This window comes from Pleurodeles waltl, chromosome 5 (genome assembly GCF_031143425.1).
Source record: "Pleurodeles waltl isolate 20211129_DDA chromosome 5, aPleWal1.hap1.20221129, whole genome shotgun sequence".
NCBI classification, from domain to species: Eukaryota; Metazoa; Chordata; class Amphibia; order Caudata; family Salamandridae; genus Pleurodeles; species Pleurodeles waltl.
This window is the reverse complement of record NC_090444.1, coordinates 1,833,469,862-1,833,493,308: the sequence shown is the minus strand read 5'-3', so window position 1 is coordinate 1,833,493,308 and position 23,447 is coordinate 1,833,469,862. Positions and strand designations below refer to the sequence as shown.

Here is a 23,447-nt window from a genome sequence, read left to right as displayed (position 1 = left end):
ATGGTAACTCCGAACATGGCCATGTAACATGTCTAAGATCATGGAATTGTCACCCCAATGCCATTCTGCCATTGCGGAGACAATTCCATGATCCTCCGAGTCTCTAGCACAGACCCAGGTACTGCCAAACTACCTTTCCCGGGGTTTCACTGCAGCTGCTGCCAACCCCTCAGACAGGTTTCTGCCCTCCTGGGGTCCAGCCAGGCTTGGCCCAGGAAGACAGAAAAAAGGACTTCCTCAGAGAGAGGGTGTTACACCTTCTCCCTTTGGAAAAAGGTGTCAGGGCTGGGGAGGAGTAGCCTCCCGCAGCCTCTGGAAATGCTTTGATGGGCACAGATGGTGTGAAGGAAAGTACCATCTTGCCTGGCATGTTACCCCCATTTTTCACTGTATATATGTTGTTTTAGTTGTATGTGTCACTGGGACCCTGCCAGCCAGGGCCCCAGTGCTCATAAGTGTGCCTGAATATGTTACCTGTGTTATGACTAACTGTCTCACTGAGGCTCTGCTATCCAGAACCTCAGTGGTTATGCTCTCTCATTTCTTTCCAAGTTGTCACTAACAGGCTAGTGACCAATTTCACCAATTCACATTGGCATACTGGAACACCCTTATAATTCCCTAGTATATGGTACTGAGGTACCCAGGGTATTGGGTTTCCAGGAGATCCCTATGGGCTGCAGCATTTCTTTTGCCACCCATAGGGAGCTCTGACAAATCCTACACAGGCCTGCCACTGCAGCCTGAGTGAAATAATGCACACATTATTTCACAGCCATTTTCACTGCACTTAAGTAACTTATAAGTCACCTATATGTCTAACCTTTACCTGGTAAAGGTTAGGTGCAAAGTTACTTAGTGTGTGGGCACCCTGGTACTAGCCAAGGTGCTCCCACATTGTTCAGGGCAAATTCCCCGGACTTTGTGAGTGCGGGGACACCATTACACACGTGCACTACACATAGGTCAATACCTATGTGTAGCTTAACAATGGTAACTCCGAATATGGCCATGTAACATGTCTAAGATCATGGAATTGCCCCCTCTATGCCATTCTGCATTGTTGGCACAATCCCATGATCCCACGGGTCTGTAGCTCAGACCCGGTGTAGGAGGCTGGACTGGCTTGTAGTGAGTACCAAGGGGTACTTGCACCTTGCACCAGGCCCAGTTATCCCTTATTAGTGTATAGGGTGTCTAGCAGCTTAGGCTGATAGATAATGGTAGCTTAGCAGAGCAGCTTAGGCTGAACTAGGAGACGTGTGAAGCTACCACAGTACCACTTAGTGTCATATGCACAATATCATAAGAAAACACAATACACAGTTATACTAAAAATAAAGGTACTTTATTTTTATGACAATATGCCAAAGTATCTTAGAATGTACCCTCAGTGAGAGGATAGGAAATATACACAAGATATATATACACAATAGCAAAAATATGCAGTATAGTCTTAGAAAACAGTGCAAACAATGTATAGTTACAATAGGATGCAATGGGGAAACATAGGGATAGGGGCAACACAAACCATATACTCCAAAAGTGGAATGCGAACCACGAATGGACCCCAAACCTATGTGACCTTGTAGAGGGTCGCTGGGACTATTAGAAAATAGTGAGAGTTAGAAAAATAACCCTCCCCAAGACCCTGAAAAGTGAGTGCAAAGTGCACCAAAGTTCCCCTAAGGACAAAATAGTTGTGTTAGAGGAATAATGCAGGAAAGACACAAACCAGCAATGCAACAACTGTGGATTTCCAATCTAGGGTACCTGTGGAACAAGGGGACCAAGTCCAAAAGTCACAAGCAAGTCGGAGAAGGGCAGATGCCCAGGAAATGCCAGCTGCGGGTGCAAAGAAGCTTCGACTGGACAGAAGAAGCTGAGGTTTCTGCAGGAACGAAAAGGGCTAGAGACTTCCCCTTTGGTGGACGGATCCCTCTTGCCTTGGAGAGTCGTGCAGAAGTGTTTTCCCGGCGGAAGGACGCCAACAAGCCTTGCTACACGCAAATCGTGCGTTTGGCGTTTTTGGACGCTGCTGGGGCCCAGGAGGGACCAGGAGGTCGCAAATTGGACCTGCAGAGAGAGGGGACGTCGAGCAAGACAAAGAGCCCTCACTGAAGCAGGTAGCGCCCGGAGAAGTGCCAGAAACAGGCACTACGAGGATGCGTGAAACGGTGCTCGCCGAAGTTGCACAAAGGAGTCCCACGTCGCCGGAGACCAACTTAGAAAGTCGTGCAATGCAGGTTAGAGTGCCGTGGACCCAGGCTTGGCTGTGCATGAAGGATTTCCGCCGGAAGTGCACAGGGGCCGGGGTAGCTGCAAAGTCGCGGTTCCCAACAATGCAGCCCAGCGAGGTGAGGCAAGGACTTACCTCCACCAAACTTGGGCTGAAGAGTTACTGGACTGTGGGGGTCACTTGGACAGCGTCGCTGGATTCGAGGGACCTCGCTCGTCGTGCTGAGAGGAGACCCAAGGGACCGGTAATGCAGCTTTTTGGTGCCTGCGGTTGCAGGGGGAAGATTCCGTCGACCCACGGGAGATTTCTTCGGAGCTTCTGGTGCAGAGAGGAGGCAGACTACCCCCACAGCATGCACAAGCAGGAAAACAGTTGAGAAGGCGGCAGGATCAGCGTTACAGAGTTGCAGTAGTCGTCTTTGCTACTATGTTGCAGGTTTGCAGGCTTCCAGCGCGGTCAGCGGTCGATTCCTTAGCAGAAGGTGAAGAGAGAGATGCAGAGGAACTCGGCTGAGCTCATGCATTCGTTATCTAAAGTTTCCCCAGAGACAGAGACCCTAAATAGCCAGAAAAGAGGGTTTGGCTACCTAGGAGAGAGGAAAGGCTACTAACACCTGAAGGAGCCTATCAGCAGGAGTCTCTGACGTCACCTGGTGGCACTGGCCACTCAGAGCAGTCCAGTGTGCCAGCAGCACCTCTGTTTCCAAGATGGCAGAGGTCTGGAGCACACTGGAGGAGCTCTGGACACCTCCCATGGGAGGTGCAGGTCAGGGGAGTGGTCACTCCCCTTTCCTTTGTCCAGTTTCGCGCCAGAGCAGGGGCTAAGGGGTCCCTGAACCGGTGTAGACTGGCTTATGCAGAATTGGGCACATCTGTGCCCAACAAAGCATTTCCAGAGGCTGGGGGAGGCTACTCCTCCCCTGCCTTCACACCATTTTCCAAAGGGAGAGGGTGTCACACCCTCTCTCAGAGGAAGTTCTTTGTTCTGCCATCCTGGGCCAGGCCTGGCTGGACCCCAAGAGGGCAGCTGCCTGTCTGAGGGGTTGGCAGCAGCAGCAGCTGCAGTGAAACCCCAGGAAGGGCAGTCTGGCAGTACCAGGGTCTGTGCTACAGACCACTGGGATCATGGAATTGTACCAACAATGCCAGGATGGCATAGAGGGGGCAATTCCATGATCATAGACATGTTACATGGCCATATTCGGAGTTACCATGGTGAAGCTACATATAGGTAGTGACCTATATGTAGTGCACGCGTGTAATGGTGTCCCCGCACTCACAAAGTTCAGTGAATTGGCTCTGAACAATGTGGGGGCACCTTGGCTAGTGCCAGGGTGCCCTCACACTAAGTAACTTTGCACCTAACCTTTACCAGGTAAAGGTTAGACATATAGGTGACTTATAAGTTACTTAAGTGCAGTGTAAAATGGCTGTGAAATAACGTGGACGTTATTTCACTCAGGCTGCAGTGGCAGGCCTGTGTAAGAATTGTCAGAGCTCCCTATGGGTGGCAAAAGAAATGCTGCAGCCCATAGGGATCTCCTGGAACCCCAATACCCTGGGTACCTCAGTACCATATACTAGGGAATTATAAGGGTGTTCCAGTAAGCCAATGTAAATTGGTAAAAATGGTCACTAGCCTGTCAGTGACAATTTGGAAAGAAATGAGAGAGCATAACCACTGAGGTTCTGATTAGCAGAGCCTCAGTGAGACAGTTAGTCACTACACAGGTAACACATTCAGGCACACTTATGAGCACTGGGGCCCTGGGTTACCAGGGTCCCAGTGACACATACAACTAAAACAACATATATACAGTGAAAAATGGGGGTAACATGCCAGGCAAGATGGTACTTTCCTACACCCGGGTACTGCCAAACTGCCTTTTCAGGGGTTTCACTGCAGCTGCTGCTGCTGCCAACCCCTCAGACAGGTTTCTGCCCTCCTCGGGTCCAGCCAGGCTTGGCCCAGGAAGGCAGAACAAAGGACTTCCTCAGAGAGAGGGTGTTACACCCTCTCCCTTTGGAAAAAGGTGTTAAGGCAGGGGAGGAGTAGCCTCCCCCAGCCTCTGGAAATGCTTTCATGGGCACAGATGGTGCCCATTTCTGCATAAGCCAGTCTACACCTGTTCAGGGACCCCTCAGCCCTGCTCTGGCGCGAAACTGGACAAAGGGAAGGGGAGTGACCACTCCCCTGACCTGCACCTACCCTGGGAGGTGCCCAGAGCTCCTCCAGTGTGCTCCAGACCTCTGCCATCTTGGAAACAGAGGTGCTGGTGGCACACTAGACTGCTCTGAGTGGCCAGGGCCAGCAGGTGACGTCAGAGACTCCTTCTGATAGGCTCCTTCAGGTGTTACTAGCCTATCCTCTCTCCTAAGTAGCCAAACCCTCTTTTCTGGCTATTTAGGGTCTCTGCTTTGGGGAATTCCTTAGATAACGAATGCAAGAGCTCATCAGAGTTCCTCTGCATCTCTCTCTTCACCTTCTGCCAAGGAATCGACTGCTGACCGCGCTGGAAGCCTGCAAAACTGCAACAAAGTAGCGAAGACGACTACTACAACTCTGTAACGCTGATCCTGCCGCCTTCTCGACTGTTTTCCTGGTGGTGCATGCTGTGGGGGTAGTCTGCCTCCTCTCTGCACTAGAAGCTCCGAAGAAATCTCCCGTGGGCCGACGGAATCGTCCCCCTGCAACCGCAGGCACCAAAGAACTGCATTACCGGTACCCTGGGTCTCCTCTCAGCACGACGAGCGAGGTCCCTTGAATCCAGCAACTCTGTCCAACTGACTCCCACAGTCCAGTGACTCTTCAGTCCAAGTTTGGTGGAGGTAAGTCCTTGCCTCCCCATGCCAGACTGCATTGCTGCGAACCGCGTCTTTTGCAGCTACTCCGGCCTCTGTGCACTTCCGGCGGAAATCCTTTGTGCACAGCCAAGCCTGGCTCCACGGCACTCTAACCTGCATTGCACGACTTTCTAAGTTGTCCTCCGGCGGCGTGGGACTCCTTTGTGCAACTTCGGGTGAGCACCGCAATTGGCGACATCCTGGTCCCTCCTGGGCCACAGCAGCATCCAAAAACCCTAACCGCGACCCTTGCAGCTAGCAAGGCTTGTTTGCGGTCCTTCTGCGTGGGAACACCTCTGCAAGCTTCTTCACGACGTGGGACATCCATCCTCCAAAGGGGAAGTTCCTAGTCCTCTTCGTTCTTGCAGAATCCACAGCTTCTACCATCCAGTGGCAGCTTCTTTGCATCCTCAGCTGGTATTTCCTGGGCATCTGCCCAATCTCGACTTTGTCGCGACTCTTGGACTTGGTCCCCTTGTTTCACAGGTACTCTCGTCCAGAAATCCACCTTTGTTGCATTGCTGGTGTTGGTCTTCCTTGCAGAATTCCCCTATCACGACTTCTGTGCTCTCTGGGGAATATAGGTGCACTTTACACCTACTTTTCACGGTCTTGGGGTGGGTTATTTTTCTAACCCTCATTGTTTTCTTACAGTCCCAGCGACCCTCTACAAGCTCACATAGGCTTGGGGTCCATTCGTGGTTCGCATTCCACTTTTGGAGTATATGGTTTGTGTTGCCCCTATACCTATGTGCTCCCATTGCAATCTATTGTGACTATACATTGCTTGCATTACTTCCTTTTGCTATTACTGCATATTTTTGGTATTGTGTACATATATCTTGTGTATATTTGCTATCCTCATACTGGAGGTACTCACTGAGATACTTTTAGCATATTGTCATAAAAATAAAGTACCTTTTTTTGAGTATATCTGTGTATTGTGTTTTCTTATGATATTGTGCATATGACACCAGTGGTATAGTAGGAGCTTTGCATGTCTCCTAGTTCAGCCTAAGCTGCTCAGCTATAGCTACCTTCTATCAGCCTAAGCTGCTAGAAACACCTCTTCTACACTAATAAGGGATAACTGGACCTGGTACAGAGTGTAAGTACCCCCCATGGTACCCACTACAAACCAGGCCAGCCTCCTACAGGGAGTCACTATGGATTCATACCCCGTCACAAAACCTCTGTAGAATCCAGTCAAGCCAAGGAATGCCTTGACTTGAGCCTGGGTTTTTGGAGCTTCCCAGTTCAGAATTGTCTGGATCTTGGGCTGTAAGGGTTGAACTTGGCCTCCGCCCACAAGGTGGCCCAAGTATACAACTGTGCCCTGACCTATCTGGCATATGGATGCCTTGATAATGAGGTCTGCAGATTGCAAAACCTGCAAAACCTTCCCAAGGTAGACCAAGTGATCCTGCCAGGAGGAGATAAAGACAGCAATATCATCTAGATATGCTGCACTGAAGGTCTACAATCAAGCAAGGACTTGATTCAACAACCTTTGGAAGATGGCAGGTGCATTCTTTAAACCAAAGGGCATAACGATGAACTGATATTGCCTATCAGATGTGGAGAACGCTGTGTTTTCCTTTGCTCCAGGTGACATGCGAATTTGCCAGTACCCTGCAGTCAAAAGTACTGAGAACCTTTGCTGCCCCTAATTTGTCTATCAGATCAATAGTTCTGGGTATGGGGTGTGCATCTGTCTTGGTGACAGAGTTGAAACCTCTTTAAGTCCTGTGTTTTCCTTTCCACCCTGGGGATAAGGCTTGGGGACAAAGACCACTGGGCTAGCCCTGGGGCTGTCAGAGGGTTCGATAACACCTAAATCCTGCATCTTTTTTTACCTCAACCTTGATGCTCTCCATAAGTTGGTAAGGCTGCATATAGATCTTGATTTTGACAGGCGAGCTGTCTCTAGTGTCCACATCATGGGTACACCAGTGTGTCTGTCTAGAGGTTAAGGAGAAGAATTCTGCATACTGCTAAAAGACTTGCTTGCAGTCAGCCTGCTGTTAGGCAGAGAAGGTGTCTAAGTAGACAACTCCATTAATTGGCCCATCTTCAGGAGTGTAAGAGAGAAGGTCAGGGAGAGGTTCACTTTCTTGCTTCCTGATCCTCATCTATAAGCATTAGCCCTGTCACAGAAAAGTTTTAGGTGGCTCACATGGATCACCTGCTTGAGGGGTCCTGCTAGTGCCCAGGTCCACCAAGTAGGTAACCTCACTTTTCTTTTCAAGGATAGGGTAAGGGCCACTTCATCTGTCCTGGAGTGCCCTTGGAGCCACAGGTACCAGAACCCACACCTTCTGCCCTGGTTGGAACTCCACCAGTGCAGCCTTTTGGTCATATCACTGCTTCTGGAGCTGTTGGCTGGCCTCAAGGTTTTCGATATTTTCTCCGTGTAATCTGCCATCCTAGAATTTAGGCCTAGTGCATAGTCCACCACATCTTGCTTAGGTTCATGGAGAGGTCTCTCCCAAACTTCCTTTGAAGAGCGCTAACAGGATGGTCAAGCAGAAGCTCAAATGGGGTAAACCCTACTCCCTTCTGAGGCACTTCTCTGTAGGTGAAAAGCAGGCATGGCAAAAGGACATTCCATCTCTTTTTGAGCTTTTCGGAGAGTTCCATGATCATACCTTTCAATGTCTTGTTGAACCTTTCAGAAAATCTATTGGTTTGTGGGTGATATGGTGTGGTGAACTTGTAGGTCACCCGCACTCATTCCACATGTGTTTTAGGTAAGCTGACATGAAGTTGGCATCTCCTTAGGAAAACCTACCCTGGTAAATATACCAATTAGGGCCATGGCTACTGCAGGGGCTGTAGCAGACCTAGGGATAATTGCTTCAGGATAACTGGTAGCATGATTCAGTGGTTCAAGAGGACTCACTATGTCCATACCAGGCCTTTCAAAGGGAACCTCAACCACTTGTAGTTGGATTGAGGGAGGCTTTGGGTGGCCACCTGCCTTACCATTGGCTTGCAGGTGACACAGAAGTTGCCAAACTCTTTCACCTTTTGAGACATGTTGGGCAAGAAGAAATGGCTGCCTAGCCTATTCCAAGTTTGGCTTGGCCCAGAAGCCCAGCTAGGAAGATGCCATGGGCTAAGGTGAGGAGGAATTCCCTGAACTGCTGAGGCACTACCACTCTCCTAGTGGCACCAGGTTTGGGGTCTCTTGCCTCAGTGTACAAGTGTCCCTCTTCCCCATAGACCCCAGGGGAGTCAATGACATCTCCCTTCTCCTGTGCAGCAGCTTGCTGTCACAGGCCTTCAAGAGTAGGACAGGCCCTTTGTCATTGAGACAGCTGTTCCCTAGAGGTTGCCACTGAGCCCAAGAACTCAACCTGCTAAGGTTCAAGTTCCATGGTCTCAGTTCCCTCTTTAAGGGGGAGGGGGGGAACAAGTACTGTTCCGGAGAAGAGGGGTCCTGAGCTTTTTGTTGTTCAGAAGCCGGTCCACCAGCATTCTTGCCCTTACTGTTGGAAGGTTGGGCCAACATTCCAGGCTGCAACACTTCTTTTTCTTCTTTTTCACTCTGTACTGGGCTTTGTGCTCTGGTTTTCACACACCACCTTAGGGATTCTGAGCATGGCTGCATGAGTTTTCAGTTCCACCTCAGCCCATGCTGAGGACTCCAGGTCATTCCCTAGCAGACATTCACCTGGGATTACAGAAGAGACCACTACCTGTTTCAGGCCAGTAACACCTCCCCATTCTAAGTACAACATAGCCATGTTATGCACCTTAGTCACATTGTCAACACTTGTAGGAAAGCACCATCTTGCCTGGCATGTTACCCCCATTTTTACTTGTGTGTCAGTTTGTTTTTGCCTGTGTCACTGGGATCCTGCTAGCCAGGACCCCAGTGCTCATAGTTTGTGGCCTATATGTGTTCCCTGTGTGGTGCATAACTGTGTCACCGAGGCTTTGCTAACCAGAACCTCAGTGCTTATGCTCTCTCTGCTTTTAAAATTGTCACTGCAGGCTAGTGACCATTTTCACAAATTCTCATTGGCACACTGGAACACCATTATAATTCCCTAATATATGGTGCATAGGTACCCAGGATATTGGGGTTCCAGGAGATCCCTATGGGCTGCAGCACTTCTCTTGCCACCCATAGGGAGCTCAGACCAATATTGAACAGGACTGCCACTGCAGCCTGAGTGAAATAACCTCCACGTTATTTCACAGCCATTTTACACTGCACTTAAGTAACTTATAAGTCACCCATATGTCTAACCCTCACTTAGCGAAGGTTAGGTGCAAAGTTACTAAGTGTGAGGGCACCCTGGCACTAGCCAAGGTGCCGCCACATTGTTCAGGGCAATTTCCCCGGACTTTGTGAGTGCAGGGACACCATTACACGCGTGCACTACATATAGGTCAATACCTATATGTGGCTTCACAATGGTAACTCCGAATATGGCCATGTAACATGTCTAAGATCATGGAATTGTCCCCCCATGCCAAATCTGGTATTGGGGTGCCAATCCCATGCATCCCCAGGGCTCCAGCATGAACCCCGGGTACTGCCAAACTAGCTCTCTGGGGTTTTCTCTGCAGCTACCGCTGCTGCCAATCAACAGAAAGGCTTCTGCCCTCCTGGGGTCTCTGCAGCCCAGTCCCAGGAAGGCAGAAAAAAGGATTACCTCTGAGAGAGGGTGTTACACCCTCTCCCTTTGGAATTAGGTGTTAAGGGCTGGGGAGGAGTATCCTCCCCCAGCCTCTGGAAATGCTTTGAAGGGCACAGATGGTGCCCTCCTTGTATAAGCCAGTCTGCACCGGTTCAGGGATGCCCCTGCTCTGGCGCGAAACTGGACAAAGGAAAAGGGAGTGACCACTCCCCTGTCCATCACCACCTCAGTGTGTCCCAGACCTCTGCTGAATGCAGAGGTGTGAGGGCACAATGGAGGCCTCTGAGTGGCCAGTGCCAGCAGGTGACGTCAGAGACCCCTCCTGATAGGTGCTTACCTGGTTAGGTGGCCAATCCTCCTCTGAGAACTATTTAGGGTCGCTCCTGTGACTTTCTCCTCAGATAACGAATGCAAGAGCTCACCAGAGTTCCTCTGCATCTCTCTCTTCAACTTCTGCCAAGAATCGACCGCTGACTGCTCCAGGACGCATGCAAAACAACAAAGTAGCAAGACGACTACCAGCAACATTGTAGCACCTAATCCTGCCGGCTTTCTCGACTGTTTCCTGGTGGTGAGTGCTCTGAGGGCTGTCTGCCTTCACCCTGCACTGGAAGCCAAGAAGAAATCTCCTGTGGATCGACGGAATCTTCCCCCTGCTAACGCAGGCACCAAACCTCTGCTTCACTGGTACTCTTGGTCCTATCTCATCTCGACGAACGTGGTCCCTGGAACACAGGAGCTGGATCCAAGTGACCCCAACAGTCCAGTGGTTCATCTGTCAAAATTTGGTGGAGGTAAGTCCTTGCCTCCCCACGCCAGACAGTAATCCTGTGTACTGCGTGAACTGCAGCTGCTAGGGCTTCTCTGCACTCTTGCAAGGAATCCTTTGTGCACAGCATAGCCCAGGTCCCCAGCACTCCATCCTGCATTGCTCAACTCGCTGAGTTGACCACTGACTTCGTGGGACCCTCCTCTGTAGTGTTGAGACGACCGCCATGCTCAGATTTCCTGAACACCTGTTCAAGTGCTTCTTCAGGTGCTGCCAGCTTCTGCATGGGCTCTCATGGGCTCATGGGCTCTCTGTACTGCTGAGTGCTCCCTCTGTCTCCTCCTCTAAGGGGCGAACTCCTGGTCCTTCCTGGGCCCGGGCAGCACCCATTTTCTTCAACTGTGACTCTTGCAGCTAGCAAGGCTTGTTTGTGGTCTTTCAGCGTGGAAACAACTCTGCATCATCCAGCATACCGTGGGACATCTTCTGTGCAAAGAAGAAGTTCCTGACATCTTCGATTGTTGCAGAATCTTCAGCTTCTTCCACCTGGAGGCAGCCCTTTTTGCACCTTCATCCGGGGTTTAGTGGACTCCTGCCCCCCATGGACACTTTCGGGACTCTTGGACTTGGTTCCCTTCCTTTACAGGTCCTCAGGTCCAGGAATATGTCTTCAGTGCTTCAGTGCTTCAGTGTTTTGCAGTCAGTTGTTGTCCTTGCAGAATCTCCTATCATGACTTTAGCGTGTTGCTGGAGAAGTAGGGTAACTTTACTCCTACTTTTCAGGGTCTTGGGGTGGGGTATCTTGGACACCCTTAGTGTTTTCTTACACTTCCAGCGGCCCTCTACACACTATACTAGGCCTGAGGTCCATTTGTGGTTCGTATTCCACTTTTAGAGTATATGGTTTGTGTTGCCCCTAGGCCTACTGCATCCTATTGTATTCTACAGTGTTTGCACTACTTTTCTAACTGTTTACTTACCTTAATTTGGTCTGTGTGTATATTTTGTGTATTTAACTTACCTCCTAAGGGAGTATATCCTCTGAGATATTTTTGGCACATTGTCACTAAAATAAAGTACCTTTATTTTTAGTATCTCTGAGTATTGTGTTTCCTATGATATAGTGCTACATGATATGAGTGGTATAGTTGGAGCTTTGCATGTCTCCTAGTTCAGCCTAAGCTGCTCTGCTATAGCTACCTCTATCAGCCTAAGCTGCTAGAACACTACTAATAAGGGATAACTGGGCCTGGCACAAGGTGTAAGTACCATCAGGTACCCACTATAAGCCAGGCCAGCCTCCTACAACACTGGTATCTGGATATGTTTGTCCAGCCAAATACTGTCCTGGGGGAACTAGTTTTTCTGTCACCATGATGATTCTGGCACCTGTATCTTTCAGGGCTTGTACTCTAGTCCCAATAATCAATGGGTTCTGTCTGTATTTATTCATGTTAGGGGGACAGACAGCAAGAGTGGCAACATCCACCCCACCCTCAGAGACTAAAACACCTTAAGTGAGAACCCTGATTTGCTCTGGGCACACTGTGTATCCCACCTGGAGACTGCCTATATCAGTACTAGCTGGTGCAGTACTAGGGGGATTCATTTTGGGACGGGCTGTGTGAGAAGGTAGCCTCTTTCTAGCCTTGTTACCCCCACTTTTGGCCTGTTTGTGAGTGTATGTCAGGGTGTTTGTCACTGTTTTCACTGTCTCACTGGGATACTGATAGCCAGGCCTCAGTGCTCATAGTGAAAACACTATGTTTTCAGTATGTTTGTTATGTGTCACTGGGATCCTGCTGGTCAGGACCCCAGTGCTCATAGGTTTGTGGCCTATATGTATGTGTCACCGGGACCCTGCTCTGAGTGGCCAGTGCCACCAGGTGACGTCAGAGACTCCTTGTGATAGGCTCCTTCAGGTGTTGCTAGCCTATCCTCTCTCCTAGGTAGCCAAACCCTCTTTTCTGGCTATTTAGGGTCTCTGCCTCTGGGGAAACTTTAGATAACGAATGCAAGAGCTCATCCGAGTTCCTCTGCATCTCCCTCTTCACCTTCTGATAAGGAATCGACTGCTGACCGCGCTGGAAGCCTGCAAACCTGCAACATAGTAGCAAAGACGACTACTGCAACTCTGTAACGCTGATCCTGCCGCCTTCTCGACTGTTTTCCTGCTTGTGCATGCTGTGGGGGTAGCCTGCCTCCTCTCTGCACCAGAAGCTCCGAAGAAATCTCCCGTGGGTCGACGGAATCTTCCCCCTGCAACCGCAGGCACCAAAAAGCTGCATCACCGGTCCCTTGGGTCTCCTCTCAGCACGACGAGCGAGGTCCCTCGAATCCAGCGACTCTGTCCAAGTGACCCCCACAGTCCAGTGACTCTTCAGCCCAAGTTTGGGGGAGGTAAGTCCTTGCCTCACCTCGCTGGGCTGCATTGCTGGGAACCGCGACTTTGCAGCTACTCCGGCCCCTGTGCACTTCCGGCGGAAATCCTTTGTGCACAGCCAAGCCTGGGTCCACGGCACTCTAACCTGCATTGCACGACTTTCTAAGTTGGTCTCCGGCGACGTGGGACTCCTTTGTGCAACTTCGGCGAGCACCGTTTCACGCATCCTTGTAGTGCCTGTTTCTGGCACTTCTCCGGGTGCTACCTGCTTCAGTGAGGGCTCTTTGTCTTGCTCGACATCCCCTCTCTCTTCAGGTCCAATTTGCGACCTCCTGGTCCCTCCTGGGCCCCAGCAGCGTCCAAAAACGCCAAACGCACGATTTGCGACTAGCAAGGCTTGTTGGCGACCTTCCGGCGGGAAAACACTTCTGCACGACTCTCCAAGGCGAGAGGGATCCGTCCACCAAAGGGGAAGTCTCTAGCCCTTTTCGTTCCTGCAGAAACCTCAGCTTCTTCTGTCCAGTAGAAGCTTCTTTGCACCCGCAGCTGGCATTTCCTGGGCATCTGCCCATCTCCGACTTGCTTGTGACTTTTGGACTTGGTCCCCTTGTTCCACAGGTACCCTAGATTGGAAATCCACAGTTGTTGCATTGCTGGTTTGTGTCTTTCCTGCATTATTCCTCTAACACGACTACTTTGTCCTTAGGGGAACTTTAGTGCATTTTGCACTCACTTTTCAGGGTCTTGGGGAGGGTTATTTTTCTAACTCTCACTATTTTCTAATAGTCCCAGCGACCCTCTACAAGGTCACATAGGTTTGGGGTCCATTCGTGGTTCGCATTCCACTTTTGGAGTATATGGTTTGTGTTGCCCCTATCCCTATGTTTCCCCATTGCATCCTATTGTAACTATACATTGTTTGCACTGTTTTCTAAGACTATACTGCATATTTTTGCTATTGTGTATATATATCTTGTGTATATTTCCTATCCTCTCACTGAGGGTACACTCTAAGATACTTTGGCATATTGTCATAAAAATAAAGTACCTTTATTTTTAGTATAACTGTGTATTGTGTTTTCTTATGATATTGTGCATATGACACTAAGTGGTACTGTGGTAGCTTCACACGTCTCCTAGTTCAGCCTAAGCTGCTCTGCTAAGCTACCATTATCTATCAGCCTAAGCTGCTAGACACCCTATACACTAATAAGGGATAACTGGACCTGGTGCAAGGTGCAAGTACCCCTTGGTACTCACTACAAACCAGTCCAGCCTCCTACATTGGTTGTGCAGTGGTGGGATAAGTGCTTGAGACTACTTACCACTCTTGTCATTGTACTTTTCATAAGAGAAAAATATACAAAACAAGGTCAGTGTATATACACATAGCCAAAAAGTTTTGCATTTCCTCTTTTCACTCTTTTCTAAGTGCTGAAAAGTACTTCTAAACTTTCAAAAAGTTCTTAAAAGTTTAAAAAGTTTTTTTCTGTCTTTCCAAAAAGTTCTGAAAACTTTTTTCTCTTTTTCTATCACTTTAACTCTCTCTAAAAAAAATGTCTGGCACAGGCCAAAGTGTTGATCTGTCCAAACTTGCATATGACAACCTTAGCTGGAAAAGAGCAAGGAGTCTCTGTATAGAGAGAGGTTTTAGTGTAGGGAAGAATCCTTCCTTGGAACTGTTACTTAACATGCTTAGAGAACAGGATAAGGCCATAGGTGCCTCATCTGTTGAAAAAGTACCTAATAGTTCCCAATCTGATTCAGGGACTCCCCCAGGAAAAGATTCAGGAAAGAAACTTCCTAGCCTGCCCATTACTAGACAGTCTAGCATAGATGGTAATGATGATGAGCCACACCATATAAATAGTGTTGTCTCACATCATAGCAAAAGCATTTATTCTCACCATACTGGTAGTAATGTTTCTGTAAACCAAGCTGTTAGGGTGGCTTCTGTAAGGGACAGGTCTCCTTCTGTTCATTCCCATCATAGCTCTGTTTCTAGAAATGTCCCTCCCACCAACCCTGATGACAGAATGTTAGAGAGAGAACTCAATAAGTTGAGGGTGGAACAAACCAGACTGAAGCTTAAAAAGCAACAGCTGGATTTGGATAGACAGTCTTTTGAATTAGAGAAGGAAAGACAGAAGTTGGGTTTAGATACCCATGGTGGCAGCAGCAGTATTCCCCATAGTCATCCTGCAAAAGAGCATGATTCCAGGAATCTGCACAAGATAGTTCCCCCTTATAAGGAGGGGGATGACATTAACAAGTGGTTTGCTGCACTTGAGAGGGCCTGTGTTGTACAGGATGTCCCTCAAAGGCAGTGGGCTGCTATCCTATGGCTATCATTTAGTGGAAAAGGTAGGGATAGGCTCCTTACTGTGAAAGAAAATGATCCCAATAATTTTACAGTTCTTAAGAATGCACTCCTGGATGGTTATGGCTTAACCACTGAACAGTACAGGATAAAGTTCAGAGAGACCAAAAAGGAGTCTTCACAAGACTGGGTTGATTTCATTGACCATTCAGTGAAGGCCTTGGAGGGGTGGTTACATGGCAGTAAAGTTACTGATTATGAAAGCCTGTATAACACAATCCTGAGAGAGCATATACTTAATAATTGTGTGTCTGATTTGTTGCACCAGTACCTGGTAGACTCTGATCTGACCTCTCCCCAAGAATTGGGAAAGAAGGCAGACAAATGGGTCAGAACAAGGGTGAACAGAAAAGTTCATACAGGGGGTGACAAAGATGGCAATAAGAAGAAAGATGGTGAAAAATCTCAAGATAAGCATGGGGATAAGGGTAAAACCAAAGATCCCACTTCAAATCTTAAACACTCTTCAGAGGGTGGGGATAAAACTAATTCTTCCTCTTCTTCTCAACCTGCACACATTAAAAAGCCTTGGTGCTTTGTGTGTAAAAACAGAGGCCATAGGCCAGGGGATAAGTCCTGTCCAGGTAAACCCCCTGAGCCTACCACCACTAATACATCAAGCTCTAGTGCCCCTAGCAGTAGTGGTACTAGTGATGGGACTGCTGGCAACAGTCAAGTTAAGGGTGTAGTTGGGTTCACTTTTGGGTCCATAGTAGAAACTGAAGTAGTCACTCCCAAGACAGTTTCTGTCACACCTAGTGGCATTGGCCTTGCCACACTGGCTGCTTGTCCCCTTACAATGGATAAGTACAGGCAGACAGTTTCAATAAATGGTGTTGAGGCCTTGGCCTACAGGGACACAGGTGCCAGTTTCACTTTGGTGACTGAAAACCTAGTGCACCCTGATCAACACATCATTGGACAACAGTATAAGATTATTGATGTCCATAACTCCACTAAGTTTCTTCCCTTAGCTATAATTCAGTTTAGTTGGGGTGGAGTTACTGGCCCTAAACAGGTGGTGGTATCACCTAGCTTACCTGTAGACTGTCTCTTAGGTAATGACCTAGAGGCCTCAGGTTGGGCTGATGTAGAGTTTTATGCCCATGCAGCCATGCTGGGCATCCCTGAGGAATTGTTCCCTCTCATTTCAAGTGAAATGAAAAAGAAAAGGAGAGAAGGCCTGAAAACTCAGGATCCCTCTCCATCAACAGGTAAAAAGGGTATCACAGTATCCCCTAACCACCCTACCATTCAGGATACTATTCCTGTGGTGGGAGAAACCTCTCCTGGGGTGGTACCTGTTCCAAGGGAATCATCAGCTGGCAAAGCTGGACTCCCTGAGGTGGAAGTACCTCTCTGTGGGATAACTAACATTGGTGAGAAAAACAGCACCATTTTAGTTAACATGGAGCATCCCTCCAACCCTCCCAGAGAAACTTTAGTGCAGAAACCCTGCACTACCTCACAACACTTAGGACAGCATCCCTGCCCTAGTGTGGAGCTCATAGGACAGCATCCCTGCCCTGCTCCAACTCAAGAGAAACAGCATCCCTGTTCTCTCTTCCAGCCAGATGGACAAAGTTTTTGCCCAGCTATGGCTTTTCTGAGACAGCATCCCTGTCTGGCATTTCCATCACTACAAATAGGTTCAGTGGACAATTCCCACTGCTCTAAACTAAAACTTACTGATAGAAACTCTGAAAATACATCTTCACATTGTTGCTTAGCTAAAAAACTTCAAACAGGGTGGTTTACATCCCCACAGGGAAGTAACCATATAGTGGATGATAAAGGGAGTAACCAGTCTATTGCAGAGCTACTCTCTACTTATCACCACTTAGACAATAAAGTCTCAACTGGCCAAGGTTAGCCTTATTGTCCTTCGTTTGGGGGGGGGTTGTGTGAGAAGGTAGCCTCTTTCTAGCCTTGTTACCCCCACTTTTGGCCTGTTTGTGAGTGTATGTCAGGGTGTTTGTCACTGTTTTCACTGTCTCACTGGGATCCTGATAGCCAGGCCTCAGTGCTCATAGTGAAAACACTATGTTTTCAGTATGTTTGTTATGTGTCACTGGGATCCTGCTGGTCAGGACCCCAGTGCTCATAGGTTTGTGGCCTATATGTATGTGTCACTGGGACCCTGTCACACAGGGCCCCAGTGCTCATAGGTGTGCATGTATATGTTCCCTGTGTGGTGCCTAACTGTCTCACTGAGGCTCTGCTAACCAGAACCTCAGTGGTTATGCTCTCTCATTACTTTCAAATTGTCAATAACAGGCTAGTGACCAATTTTACCAATTTACATTGGCTTACTGGAACACCCTTATAATTCCCTAGTATATGGTACTGAGGTACCCAGGGTATTGGGGTTCCAGGAGATCCCTATGGGCTGCAGCATTTCTTTTGCCACCCATAGGGAGCTCTGACAATTCTTACACAGGCCTGCCACTGCAGCCTGAGTGAAATAACGTCCACGTTATTTCACAGCCATTTTACACTGCACTTGAGTAACTTATAAGTCACCTATATGTCTAACCTTTACCTGGTAAAGGTTAGGTGCAAAGTTACTTAGTGTGAGGGCACCCTGGCACTAGCCAAGGTGCCCCCACATTGTTCAGAGCCAATTCCCTGAACTTTGTGAGTGCGGGGACACCATTACACGCGTGCACTACATATAGGTCACTACCTATATGTAGCTTCACAATGGTAACTCCGAATATGGCCATGTAACATGTCTATGATCATGGAATTGCCCCCTCTATGCCATCCTGGCATAGTTGGCACAATCCCATGATCCCAGTGGTCTGTAGCACAGACCCTGGTACTGCCAAACTGCCCTTCCTGGGGTCTCACTGCAGCTGCTGCTGCTGCCAACCCCTCAGACAGGCAGCTGCCCTCCTGGGGTCCAGCCAGGCCTGGCCCAGGATGGCAGAACAAAGAACTTCCTCTGAGAGAGGGTGTGACACCCTCTCCCTTTGGAAAATGGTGTGAAGGCAGGGGAGGAGTAGCCTCCCCCAGCCTCTGGAAATGCTTTGTTGGGCACAGATGTGCCCAATTCTGCATAAGCCAGTCTACACCGGTTCAGGGACCCCTTAGCCCCTGCTCTGGCGCGAAACTGGACAAAGGAAAGGGGAGTGACCACTCCCCTGACCTGCACCTCCCCTGGGAGGTGTCCAGAGCTCCTCCAGTGTGCTCCAGACCTCTGCCATCTTGGAAACAGAGGTGCTGCTGGCACACTGGACTGCTCTGAGTGGCCAGTGCCACCAGGTGACGTCAGAGACTCCTTGTGATAGGCTCCTTCAGGTGTTGCTAGCCTATCCTCTCTCCTAGGTAGCCAAACCCTCTTTTCTGGCTATTTAGGGTCTCTGCCTCTGGGGAAACTTTAGATAACGAATGCAAGAGCTCATCCGAGTTCCTCTGCATCTCCCTCTTCACCTTCTGATAAGGAATCGACTGCTGACCGCGCTGGAAGCCTGCAAACCTGCAACATAGTAGCAAAGACGACTACTGCAACTCTGTAACGCTGATCCTGCCGCCTTCTCGACTGTTTTCCTGCTTGTGCATGCTGTGGGGGTAGCCTGCCTCCTCTCTGCACCAGAAGTTCCGAAGAAATCTCCCGTGGGTCGACGGAATCTTCCCCCTGCAACCGCAGGCACCAAAAAGCTGCATCACCGGTCCCTTGGGTCTCCTCTCAGCACGACGAGCGAGGTCCCTCGAATCCAGCGACTCTTTCCAAGTGACCCCCACAGTCCAGTGACTCTTCAGCCCAAGTTTGGGGGAGGTAAGTCCTTGCCTCACCTCGCTGGGCTGCATTGCTGGGAACCGCGACTTTGCAGCTACTCCGGCCCCTGTGCACTTCCGGCAGAAATCCTTTGTGCACAGCCAAGCCTGGGTGCACGGCACTCTAACCTGCATTGCACAACTTTCTAAGTTGGTCTCCGGCGACGTGGGACTCCTTTGTGCAACTTCGGCGAGCACCGTTTCACGCATCCTCGTAGTGCCTGTTTCTGGCCCTTCCCTGGGTGCTACCTGCTTCAGTGAAGGCTCTTTTTCTTGCTCGACGTCCCTTCTCTCTTCAGGTCCAATTTGCGACCTCCTGGTCCCTCCTGGACCCCAGCAGCGTCCAAAAACGCCAAACGCACGATTTGCGACTAGCAAGGCTTGTTGGCGTCCTTCCGACGGGAAAACACTTCTGCACGACTCTCCAAGGCGAGAGGGATCCGTCCACCAAAGGGGAAGTCTCTAGACCTTTTCGTTCCTGCAGAAACCTCAGCTTCTTCTGTCCAGTAGAAGCTTCTTTGCACCCGCAGCTGGCATTTCCTGGGCATCTGCCCATCTCCGACTTGCTTGTGACTTTTGGACTTGGTCCCCTTGTTCCACAGGTACCCTAGATTGGAAATCCACAGTTGTTGCATTGCTGGTTTTTGTCTTTCCTGCATTATTCCTCTAACACGACTACTTTGTCCTTAGGGGAACTTTAGTGCACTTTGCACTCACTTTTCAGGGTCTTGGGGAGGGTTATTTTTCTAACTCTCACTATTTTCTAATAGTCCCAGCGACCCTCTACAAGGTCACATAGGTTTGGGGTCCATTCGTGGTTCGCATTCCACTTTTGGAGTATATGGTTTGTGTTGCCCCTATCCCTATGTTTCCCCATTGCATCCTATTGTAACTATACATTGTTTGCACTGTTTTCTAAGACTATACTGTATATTTTTGCTATTGTGTATATATATCTTGTGTATATTTCCTATCCTCTCACTGAGGGTACACTCTAAGATACTTTGGCATATTGTCATAAAAATAAAGTACCTTTATTTTTAGTATAACTGTGTATTGTGTTTTCTTATAATATTGTGCATATGACACTAAGTGGTACTGTGGTAGCTTCACACGTCTCCTAGTTCAGCCTAAGCTGCTCTGCTAAGCTACCATTATCTATCAGCCTAAGCTCCTAGACACCCTATACACTAATAAGGGATAACTGGACCTGGTGCAAGGTGCAAGTACCCCTTGGTACTCACTACAAGCCAGTCCAGCCTCCTACAGGCTGTGCCTCCAGTTTGGTACCCAGTCTGTCTACTGCTAAAACACCGGGCCTTTTTGGGATCAAAGTGTTTACCTTTGTATATGTGGGTGGATTGTGAAGAGGTTCAGGGCCCACCCTCTTGAGCAGGTTTTTGGGTAATGTAAGAAGACTCTTTACTTTTAACCATAGGTGTCTCACCCACCTTACCCTGTGGAGGCTTAGTAACCCCTTTCTTTTGGTCATCCCCAGTGGTAGTCTTGGTCACCCTAAACTTGACCCTGTGGTCTGCCTTCTTTCCTAATTCTTGGGTATAAATAAGACCTAGGTCTACCAGATATTGATGCAACTTTTAATTAAGGCAATTACTTAAGATGTGTTCTGCCATAAACAAATTATAGAGCCCCTCATAATCATGCACTTCACTTCCAGCTAACCAACCATCTAGTGTTTTCAGTGGGTAGTCTATGGAGTCAATCCAGGACTGGTTTGAGGTTTTGTGAGACCCCTGAATCTAATCCTATACTCCTCAAAGGTGAGTCCAAAGCCTTCAATCAGGGTAGCCTTCAAGTGGTCATAGGACTCAGCATCTACTCCAGTGAGAGTGAGGAGTATATCTCCACACTTACCAGTGCACAGTTTCCAAAGGAGACCTCCCCAGTGAGACTTTTTCACTTTTCCCATTCCACAGACCTTCTCAAAGGCAGGTGGTATCATCACCGTCCCCATACTTGGGGACAATCCCTTTGGGGATTTTAGAGTCATAAGATTGCTTTCTGTCCCTAGGTATTACGCTGTTGCAACCATTAATGGGTGCTAAGCCCAATTCTGCTCTCTCTCTCTCTATAGCTAGGACTCAATCCTCCAAAGCTATTCTTTTAGCCATCCTTTCTAAAACAATGTCCTTTTCACTGAGGCTGCCCTTAGAGTCCTCAGAAGAACCTGACCCAACTGTGTGAGGTCTAGGTCCTGTGAGTACTATCCTTGGAGTCAGAGGCACAGAGACCCTGTCTTCGCTAGTTAGGGTAGAAGGTGGGGAGTTGTCCTCTTCCCTAACTTCCTCCTCTGAGGGGATGTCATCCTCCTGCAGGAGGCTGGCCCTCTATGTAGTGTGCAAAACCAGGCACACTGTGTAGGGGATCCGGGCAACCACACATTGGTTTACAGAGGTAAAAACTAGACCACCTAATGCTGTAATTTGTATGGTAGCTTGGTCGAGCAGGAAGGCTAATCTTGGAGAAGTGCAAAGCATGTGTTGTACTCACAGTATCAATAAATGAGACCACACACTCAAAAGAGTAACTTGAGACCAGTTCACAAAACTACTTTAGATTTTTATAAAGGTTTTAAGACCAAGATCATCAAAATCGGTTAAATACTTTTTAAGATATGAACTTTTAAAGTTTAGCAAAAATAGTCTTTTTGTGTGTAATTACACACCATAGGATTCAATGGAGAAATACTTTAAAAATGCATATAAAATCAGGCAATGCGTTTACCAATGTCTACTTCTCCAGGTATGATGAGGTCGTCGGTGGGCCCTATGGACCACCTGGAGAAGTTCGGGCAGCTCCTGAGTTTGGCAGGAGCAGCTGCAGAAAGTTGTTGGAGATGGTGCAAGGACACTGCACACAGACACTCCCCTCTTCCTCACACCTGCACACATGCACCCCCACTCACTCGTAGACTTGCACACATGCACCCCAACTCACTCTCAGACTTGCACACATGTATTCCCCACTCACTGACTTGCACACGTCCACCCCCACTTACATGCATCCCAATGCACACACCTACTCATTCACACCCCGACACACTCCCCCTCCCTTCCACATACATGCACACACACTCACTCCCAATGGCACGCACACATCCAGACACCCCCACTTGCTCGCTCACAAACACGCAATCATTCACACACATACATGCACTCAGACACCCCCATTCACACACCAACATGCACTCAGATTCCCCCACCCCTCTGCAAATAAACGCACACGCACTCACACCGACACCCCCCTCCCCTTCGCTTCCATTTGGACGCACACACCATTCATGCACACATACATACACACACCCATACTGCTACACATAAACGCACACACCACACACATGCACACATCCCACTTCTGCCCCTTGAGAGGTGGTCGTCCAGGTGGGGATGGGTCTCGGCGTTTTCCACTGCCAGCACCACACCGCCGTTCAGGAAACCGCTGCGCCATATTACCTATCGTGATACAGCGGGCGGAGTCCTGTTGGCGTGGCGGAGCTGGCGGTGGAAACACCTCTCTTCCGCTGTCGGCCAAGCCAACGGTGTAGGATGCTGGCCTGGTTTGTAGTGGGTACCTTGGGTACTTACACCTTACAAAAGTTCCAGTTATCCCTTGTTAGTGAATGTAGTAGTTTTCTAGCAGCTTAGGTGGATAGAGGTAGCTATAGCAGAGCAGCTTAGACTGAACTAGGAGGGATGCAAAGCTCCTGCAATACCACTTATGGTTACACAGTACTTATACACAAGTAAAGACAATACTCAGTGTTACCAAAAATAAAGGTATTTATTTGGGTGACACAGTACCAAAAATATCTTAGAGACAATACTCCTTCTGGAGTTAAGTATTATACACAATATATACAATAGACACCAAAATTAGACAAGTAAATAGTCATAGAACAATGTAAACAGTAGGCAATCCTATAGAATGTAATGGGAGAAAATAGGTCTAGGGGCAACACAAACCATATACTAAAAAAGTGGAATGTGAATCAAGAATTCCCCCCTAGACAAGTGTAGTGTGTGCAGAATTGCTTAGAGAGTAAGAATATAGTAAAGGTAAGTAAATTACCCCACCCCAGAGCCCAGAAAAGCAGGAGTAAAGTACTGCAAGTTTCCGTAGGACACACTACACCTCGTGTTTGGGATTTTGCAGCAGCCAACCAAGTCTGCAAAGAACAACTGCTGGATTATTGGACCTGAAGACCTGCAAAGGAATGGGACCAAGTCCAGAAGTCGAAAGAAGTTCCAGGAAGGACAGGAGCCCCTGCCAACCCTGAAGAGGGTGCAAAAGAAGAGTCCCCGGTTAGTCGAAGACTGCAGAAATGCACCCTAGGAAGATGCCAGCGGGTCCCTGCATGATGCAAAAGATGTCCCACGAAGT

The 23,447-nt window shown here is 48.7% G+C and overlaps 1 protein-coding gene across 1 annotated transcript in view; it reads right to left on the bottom strand.

Moving 5' to 3' along the window:
• DNAH8 (dynein axonemal heavy chain 8) overlaps window positions 1–23,447 on the bottom strand; it is a 9,979,189-nt gene that overhangs the window by 8,377,230 nt on the left and 1,578,512 nt on the right. The gene's annotated exons all lie outside the window — the stretch shown is intronic.